At 43.2% G+C, this 9,426-nt stretch overlaps 1 pseudogene; it reads left to right on the top strand.

Annotated features, from left to right (window-relative positions):
- The first annotated feature begins 8,467 nt into the window (after positions 1-8,467).
- Positions 8,468-8,926, top strand: LOC101580975 (annotated as a pseudogene).
- The last annotated feature ends 500 nt before the right edge of the window (positions 8,927-9,426 follow it).

Raw genomic sequence — 9,426 nt, 5'->3', positions numbered from 1 at the left:
TCTTTTGAGCCGCCTAATATTTTCTTTGGCTTCCCTCACAAGGTAGCAGTAGCCTGCAAACTACTGGTAGGAGTTTCTCCTCACACCATTCTCCTACTGGTAAACATTTGTCCTCACACCAAACAGGGAGGGAAAGACCAAAAAGGCTTCAGCTCCAGCTGTGCCAGGGTGGGAGAAGTGCACAGGTGGGGACAGGCGAGTCCTTTTCCAAGCCCTGCCTTAGCCCTGCAGCACACAGCCTTTAGTAGGCTACTCTACCAGTTTCAAAGTCATGCCATTGCTTGTCTCAGTAAGTCAGCTACAGTGGAATCACGTTAAAGCTCAGCGCTGCGCATGACATTTGCACCTAAAAATGCGCACAATTAAAATCTGCCTTGTGGTTTGTCTTCTACTTTGGTTCTCCCTAAATTTCTGAAAGAGGTGAGAAAAGATAAGATACAGCTTCAGGGGAATGGTGGGGACCCCTTCCTGGAGAGCTAGGAATGCATTATCTCTGAAAAGATTTGCATGCACTGCTCTCCTTACCTCGCAAGGAATTTCATGTTGCAGTGTTAACAATGACTAAAACGGGTGCCTCTGTAGTAGGCGCTGCCCCAGAAACATCCACAGCAGAGGTGGCCTCCAGTCCTGTGTGGAAACAGCAGTCTTTACTCACTGCCACCCAGATGTACACACATGCCACTACCAACGCACGTGTGATCCCAGCACTTGGAAGGGTGAGGCCGCCCGAGCGACAAAGCAGGACCTCATCTCGAAAGTCCTACATCTCCAGTCCTTCCTATGGTTTTCCCGTGAGACAGGGTCTCACTAAGTTGCCTCTGCTGGGCTTGAATTTGCAATCCTCCTGTCTCAGCCTGCCGGAGTGCTGGGATTTCAGACGTGTGCTGCCATGCCTGGCTGAATGCTTTGGGCAGGCTGTTAATGTACCAGCTACTCACCCTGACAAGGGCGGGAAGGCTCTGTTAGAGTAACTATGGAACACACCTCGCCCCGGGGCGGAGAGGAAGCGTAGGTGCCGTACAGAGCACACATGGTTGCGCAGTGCGATCCCGATCCCTCCGCCGTGACTGGGTCTGAGCCCTCTGCGGCCTTGAATTCGTGTTATGCGACCTCAACCCTGAAGGAATGGCTCCAAGTTAGAGCTGTGGTGTCTCCTTGTCCTCATTCAGCCCCTGGCTTTCCAGGAATCCGGAAGGAATCCCCAGACAGGCTCTGGGCTCCTTCCTTCTCCGCAGCTTTGTTAGCATCATCAAAGCCCGCGTGCCCAGTGCCCACCCTGCTCACCCGCTGCGCAGCGCAGATTGCTGTGCTTGGGCCTCGCCGCCTCCCAGGCTGGGCGGAGGGGCCAATCAGAGCTCCTGGCTTGGTCCTGTCTCTCGGGGATCAATGTCCTGCTTTCCATTTTCCATTTCCTGAAAACAGTTCTGTCGTATATTAGGTTTATTGCTGCTTTTGACAGAAAGCTAATCTAATTTCAGTTGCACCATCATGGCTAGAAACAGAATTTGATCCCAGAGATTTAAAAATACTGTGGTGCTTCCTCACCTTCCATCAATTTACGTCGTCCAGGAATCTTCTCCTCAACCTATCAAATTTGCCTTCATTTGCTTAAATTTCAGAATATCTTGCTCAATCCATCATCCAATTTTAATACAAAGGAATAGTTTCATCTTAAATTATTTAAAGTCTCACTGGAATGCCTCAGTGGAATGGACAGTGAGCTGTGCAGTGGCGAGGGCAGCTGGGAGGTAAGGCAGTGTTCCAACTGTCATCCTTAGTTGCATTTGAGGAACTGAGCTAAAAAGCTTATGACCATGAATCACGTCATGGTGATGAAATTTAAAACCAGATATGGTAAACAGCAACAGTAACAAAAACAAAAACAGCAAAGCAAGCAAACAAAGGTCTAGCTGACCAATCCATATTTTACCTCTGGTTCTGCAATCCCTATTGGTGTTTTTTCTAGACTAATCTTTCTCTTTGGGCCAGTGCCCTTCACTTGTAGATATTCAGGGCTAATGAATTAATTGTAAAGAATGCTGTTACTCTGCCACTTCTCACATTAAATATCTTCTTCTAACTCATGCTGTATGTACAAATGCACTAGCTATTGGAATGCTTCCCTGTTCTGCAGGACAATTCTTTCCTCTATTGCTACAGTGAGAGAGACTTCTCTAAGCCTCTTGATCATTGTGGGAAGGGCCACTTTTAAGCTAGTTATACCTGAAAGTGTTCTCACTTGGCAATCTTCCCTACTTTCTGATTTCTTTCTGCATCATCCTACCCCCTGTTCCCCATCATAGTTAAAAAGCTAGTGTCTAAACACTTGCATCTGTGTTGTTTGTAGAATTCAGTTCAGTGATAGAAAAACAATCCAGGTGGGCAAGAAATGGATTTTTAAGCAAAAAGAAAGCTTTCTGCAGGCTACCTATACTGACCTCCAAATTATGACATTAAAAAGGATGATTGAAGCTGGGTGTAGTGGCAGCACTGAGAAGCTGAGGCAGGAGGATCACAAGTTCAAGCCTGGCCTGGGCAACTTAGTTAGAACTTGTCTTAAACAACCAAGCAGACAAGTAGCATAGTGTCAAGGCCCTGAGTTCAATCTCTAATAGGATAGTATCTAAAAAAAAAAAAAAGTATGATTAAAACACTGAAAAGAAAAGAACACAGCCTGATCTGTAGTGAGCACTGTTTGCCCTTCTGGTCCTCAGCTCACTTGCCTGTCAAATGGGGTCATAGTTCCTGCATTACAGAGTGGCCGTGAAGACCAAATGAGATCTGCAGAATCCCTAACACTGGCTGGCCTTCAGAGGCATCTATAAAATATTTTTTGCTCCTCTAATAAATGCCCACAGTTTAAAAATAAGGGGGCTGGGGAGATGGCTCAGTAGAATAAGCGCTTGCCTGACAAGTACAAGGGCCTGAGTTTAATCCCTGGTTCTGCAAAATAAATAAATAAGATTTGTAATTTTCATTAGCAATTATATTCTTTATGAAATGAATGAATGTTCTGAAGTTGCACAGATATTTGTGACTGATTTATCTTTTCTTTCTTTTTTAATGTATTTGGTACAGGGTCTCATTATGCAGCTTGGATTTGTGGTGATCCTCCTGTTTTCAGCCTCCCCAAGGCTGGGATTACAGGTGTGTGCCATTATACCCAGTCTCAGTGGCTGGATCAGCATGTGGGGCTGGGGCCAGCATGGCATATGGTGCCTGGGATCAAACCCTGGTCCCTGAGCTTGCCTAAGCAGATGCTTAGTCTACTGAGCTATTTCACCAGCCCTTGTGTGATTGATTTAAAGGGTACAGTTGACTCTCTTTTTATCACAAAATAAGCATAGAATAAACAGATATTTTAGTGTGAAATATATGCAGGAGATATCTAACACTCACACACACATCAACATTATGATCTACAGAAACAAGGTTTACTGAAATATCTACTGTCTGGACAGAGGATTTTGTGACTAGGAAGAGAAAATTTGTTAAAGATTTGTGTCACCATTTTTTCCATACTATGGTTTAAGACACTCTAAGCAACCTTTTCCATACTTGATGAATAGCCCATTGGATTTTCCCTCTTTTTACAATTAATATATGTCTGCAACATGTAATAAATACATTCATTATGAGAAACTGGTACAATGCACATTGCACATTCAGTGTCTTAATATATGTCTGCAATATGTAATAAATACGTTCACTATGAGAAACTAGTACATATGCACATTGCACATTCAGTGTCTTAATCATACTCATTGCATCTCCATCCGTTCTAGATCCAGTTCTCTTTCCTCTGAATACACCATTGCTATGCTTCATTCCATGTACGTTTACTCTCAAAATCAGTATTATATTCTTCGAGGGAACTTTCTGCCCTTGGCTTCTCCCCGAGCTTCAGGCTCGGCTGTGTTTGCCCATGGAGCACAGCTGCCCTGCCCGGCCATGCCATCGGCCCTCTTCTCACCTCTCGCCTGCTCTTCCTCCACTCCTGAGCTGAGCTGGGGTGCTCAGGGTTGTCCAGTCCCAGGCTCTGCTTTAACATATCATTGATTCACAAACATTTTCAGTAATAAAGCTTATAGGACCATATCAGAATAATTAAAAAACAGAAAAAGAAAATTACTTCTATTTCTGCTGCTGTGTAATACAACCATTACCATTATAGCATAATTTTTCCAGTCCTTTCAAATGATATTTCTGATAAAGGAAAAAATACAAATGGCCAATGGATGTATGGAAAAAAATGGTTCACATCATAACCTGTCAGGGTGGTACAATCAAAACTACATTTAGATTCCATCTCACCCTAGTCAGATTGGCCATGACTGAAAACTAACTGACTAAATAAAATGTAAGAACAAATGTTAGTGAAAATGTGGGGGTGAACAGAACCCTGACATGGTGCAAATGCAAATTAGTATGGCTCTTGTGGAAAGCAGAACAGAGGTTCCTCAAAAAGGAACTACTATAACACCCAGCTGTCTAACTTCTCTGTACAAACCCAGATTTGTCAAAATTTGCGCACGTTGGAGATAACCATGTATCCAGGGTTACCATAGCACTGTTCAGTGGCCAAAATGTGGAAATAGTCTAGTTGCCCATCAACAGATAAATGGAAAATATGGTACAAATACAACAGAGTATTCAGCAGTAAAGAGTGAAATCATGTCATTTGCAGAAAAATGGATGGAGAGATGGCTCAGTGGAAGGGGCTGGGGAGATGGCTCAGTGGAATAAGCACTTGTCTGGCAAGCGCAAGGGCCTGAGTTCAATCCCTGATTCAAAAAAAAAAAGAAAAGAAAAAGAAAAATGGATGGAACTGGAGGTCATTATGTCAAGCAAAATAAGTCAGACTCAGAAAGCTAAATAGTTTATGTTTTGTCACCAAGGTAGAATCAAAAGTTTATAAATGGTGACAAATTGAAAGTGGAAGAAGGGGAGCCGGGGAGATAGCTTGGGGGCCAGGGAGATAGCTTAGTAGAATAAGCACTTGCCTGGCAAGCACAAGGGCCTGTGTTCAATCCCAGTTCTGCCAAAAAAAAGAAAAAAAGAAAGAAAGAAAAAAAAAAGTGGAAGAAGGACTTAGAGGGTAGGGAAAGGGAGGGAGAGGGGGTGGGGAAGATGGAAAGAGCAGGAAAGGTGAATTTGAACAAAACATGACATAATTAACTTGTACAAACAATGTGAATAATAGTAATAAAATAATGTTTAAAATAGTGCAGTAGTTGGTGCTCCTGCTTAGTTTTTTTAGTTTCTTTTTTCATTTCATCTCCTTTTTTGTTATCCAAGATGCTTAGGACTCACCTTGTATTTTCCCCGTGTCAGTTTTATTATTATTATTATTATTATTATTATTACTATTATTATTATCTTTTGCGGAGCTGCCTGTCTCGGTTTTAGAATCATTCATTTCTCCAGGTTCCTCCTAGTGTAGAATCTTAGTGTTGAGGATTGTTACAGAACATGAGGTGATGACTTACCTCTGGCACCTGGGCCACGTCCTTCGCCTGCGCTTCCTCATCTCTGGGCTTCCACCAGCAGAGTGGACCCACAGAGCCCCGAGCCGCAGAGCACTGCTGAGTGAAAGAGCCGGGCGGACAACCGTGACCAAAGTCCTCGCTATCGGAGGAGCAAGAGACCGAGATGGTGGGGTTAACTCCACCAGGAGGTCCGTTCCCTCGAGCCCACTCAGGTGTCCTAGGGAGACAAAAGGCTGCTGCTGTGAGAACTCAAGGTTATTTTCAGCCTGGCTTCTCCCAGCCCCAAGCGCCTGGAACATGGAAGGCGGGGTACATTCTTCCAGCCTTGACACCTGATTGGGTCTCATCGAGGGGGGTAGCAGGGTCCACGAGCTCACAGCACAGCGCTGGGGGGGGGGGGAGACCACATGGTGGGGTTTGGGTAGGAAAACTGGAGATGCTCCACGCTGGAGCTGGATGGCTTCCGAGAGCCCTCGGGGGACTTTGAGAAATGCTTAAGATTTTTTCCAAGGCGTGGAGTCCTCAACAGTAGACACGGGAAAGGTTAAATATATTTGGGCTCATATGGACCATGTGACGCTATTTAAGATTGCTGTAAGACACTGTTTAGAAAGCTTGGTATCTCGAGCAAGTTTTGAGGATTTTTTCCCCATTCCACTTAGCATCTCTTTATAAGCAGTTTTCCAAGTCGTAAAATCTATTTTTTTAAAGAAAGTCTTTTAAAAAAGCACGGCAGCAGAGCCTTAAGCTTATTGAGTATGGCATGAGGTTCCCAGAGGTTATCTTACATCTCATAGCAGCTCTGCGAGGGAGTATTTAGAGCCGCCTTCTACACTGAAGAAAAATGGGGTTCAGTGAGGGGGGCCAACTTGCTTGGTCTCCATGGCCAGTGAGTAATGGACCTACTCCCGAAGTCAACCCTTCCCCATCAGGTGCTCACTAATGCTCACAATATTCCAAGACTCTATGGAGTGAAGTTGTCACCATTTACTTGCTATGATGCACCATCACATATTAAGTCATTCTATGTTTTTTTTTTTTTTTTTTTTTTCCCGAACCAGGGATTGAACTCAGACCCATGCGCTAGCCAGGCGAGCACTTATTCTACTGAACCATCTCCCCTGCCCCTCTCCTATGGTTTAGATCAGTTTACCTTTTTTTTTTTTCAGTTTACCATTTTTATTGTTTTGCTATTATAAAAGAAAGGGAGGTGAGGATGGATCTCTTACCAATCTTTTCCTTCCTTTCATGTTAATGTTTTATTTAAACCACCAGGCTTAACAAAAGATTGTCCAAAATAAACATGCAGTATGCACAGCTTAAGAAGTGCTGGTTGTTTTTGTTAAACAAACACAGAGAACTGTTCAAGTTCACAAGACTAAACCACGAGTGTTCTAAGGCGCCTGAGTGAGATTATATCGGTGGGAAGTGCCTTGGTGTGTCAGCGAGCTCAAGCAGTGCTCCAGTAACCGCCCCTACGTGAATTATGGTCCATAAAGCAGGAAAGCAGTTTGCATCATAAGCTGATGTACTTATCTAAAACATTACAGGAATATGGCTATTGATCTGAAATGTCCAAGGGCCTAGAAGGAAAGATGTTTCTTAGAAAACTCCACCTGAGACCATTGGTGTAAAGTGGCCTGAAAGATTATTTACATTGTTCCAGAAATACAAAGCAGGATTTGTCCAGAAATGTTTGAAACACATTTTCATAAGTTGTAGAGGCACAGGCTTTATAGATTCCAGTATTACCAGCCCATTGAACAAACAGGGAGTGAAAACTTCCTAAAAATACTTGAGCAAATAGAATATGAGTTACTTTCTACTTCCCCCATATCAGCATTTAAACTTCTACATAGCTATCACTAATTCACACATGGATTAATTTTTCAAAGTAGTTTTCAAAGTAGTACAAATAATTTTTAAGTACTCCTTTCTTAGCATCTACATGGATTGGAAGGAGAACAGCCAAATTTCATTTGGCAATAAACTCTTGGAAGAAGTGTTGGACAGGGACATGGCTAATGGCTATCTTTGACTCTTGAAAATTGGAGACAAAAAAGGGAAGAAAGTGCTGACAGACATTTTGCCACATGGATTATTTAGAGATGAGACTAAAAAATTTAGCAGCAGTCTCTTAAACAAGAGTATGTTTAACAGCACAAGGCATTTAACAAACTGTTTAGAAATAGACAATTCAAACATTTATTTCAGAAGTCAATCAAACAAAAACAGTCAGTCAACTTTCTTCCTAACATAATTGCTTCAGTCCTGGACAAAGGGGTTATTATTCAAAACTCAGACATTTTGGAATTCCAGCACAGTAACCTGAGGACAGTTTTCTTCATATGTCACTTACGTTGCCACAACAACAACATTAAATATTTACTGCGAACCCTAGATAGCTCTTATTTGACATTAAATGTTATGCAGAATTTATGCCAGAGAAATTTCAAAATTAATGCTGACTTTGAAGACCATGAAGAAGTTTCCCAGGAAAAAGTTGCTACTGAAAACGAAAGATTAAGATTTAAAGCTGAATGAGAGTGGTTATACCAGAAAGATATAGAAAATAAAAACTGGAACTGTAGTTACTATTTGTGGAAGGCAGAAAATAGACTAAATAGAAACTATGCTTCAAAAAGGCATACAAAATTTAGATTAAAGGGAAGTTTATGTATTTATATTTAAGAAACATATTAGAGAATGGGATTTGATTCCCCCATAGGACATGCAGGATGAAAAACATGTTCTAGGGCCAGTCAGGTAGCTCAGTGGACCAAAGTGCCTGCTTAGGCAGACGCAACGACTGGGGTTCGATCCCCGGCTTGCCATGCCAGCCCTGCCTGGGATGGCTATTGAGACTGGGTGTGATGGCGTGCGCCTGTTCTAAATACATTAAAAACATGTTCTATTAATTCTCTAAGCCATCATCTTCCCGTTCCAGGCGCTTGGTCACCACGGTTTACAGTGCAGTTATGGCCAAGCCCAAGAACCACACCACACACAACCAGTCCCGAAAATGGCACAGAAATGGCATCAGGAAACCTTGGTCACAAAGATACGAATCTCTAAAGGGAGTGGATCCCAAGTTCCTTGGGAACATGTGTTTTGCCAAGAAGCACAAAAAGAAGAGCTTCAAGAATATGCAAACAAACAACACCAAGGCCATGAGTGCATGCGCCGAGGCTATCAAGGCCCTCGTCAAGCCCAAGGAGGTCAAGCCCAAGAACATTCCAAAGGGAGTAAACCACAGGCTCACTTGACTTGCCTATATTGCCCACCCCAAGCTTGGGAAGCATATTTGTGCCCGCATTGCCAAGGGTCGCAGGGTGTGCTGGCCAAAGGCCCAGGCTCTAACCAAGGCCCAGGCTCCAGCTTCTGCTCCAGCCAAGGCCCCCAAAGGTGCCCAGGCCCCTGTGAAGGCACCACAGTAAAAGTCTTTTATCTGCTGATGTAAAAACAGAAGGACTGGTGTGACCCCTTCGGTGCCATCTGTGGGAGGCTGGTGTCCCCTTGTGCTCTTTGTACAAATAAACCTGAGGCAGGATTTAAAAAAAAAATTCTCTAAGCCAGTTATGGGGAACCTTTCAGAGCTTTCAGGAATAGCAAACAGCTGGCTGTGGCACATGTGTCATCTGTTTGCCACCCCCGCCCTAAGTGAATAATCTGTTGTCTCGTAAAATACATGTTACTGACAGTCAAACTCAGAAAGGTACAGCTTTTTCACAGCTCTTAGTTCCTGTTAGAGACGAAGGGAACTAAGATTTGTGCTGGCAGGTCAGTATTGGCTGACATGCGGGGGACTTTCAAGATAAAAAAAATAAATAAATAAAACCAACTAAAGTATGGAAGACAAAAGAAACCTACCTGAAAAAAATCTCTCTCTCTCTCTCTCTCTCTCTCTCTCTCTCTCTCTCTCTCTCTCTCTCTCTCT

This window comes from Octodon degus, unplaced genomic scaffold (assembly GCF_000260255.1).
Source record: "Octodon degus isolate 3935 unplaced genomic scaffold, OctDeg1.0 scaffold00178, whole genome shotgun sequence".
NCBI lineage: Eukaryota > Metazoa > Chordata > Mammalia > Rodentia > Octodontidae > Octodon > Octodon degus.
The sequence above is the reverse complement of the archived record's forward strand: the minus strand, read 5'-3'. Positions and strand labels throughout refer to the sequence as shown.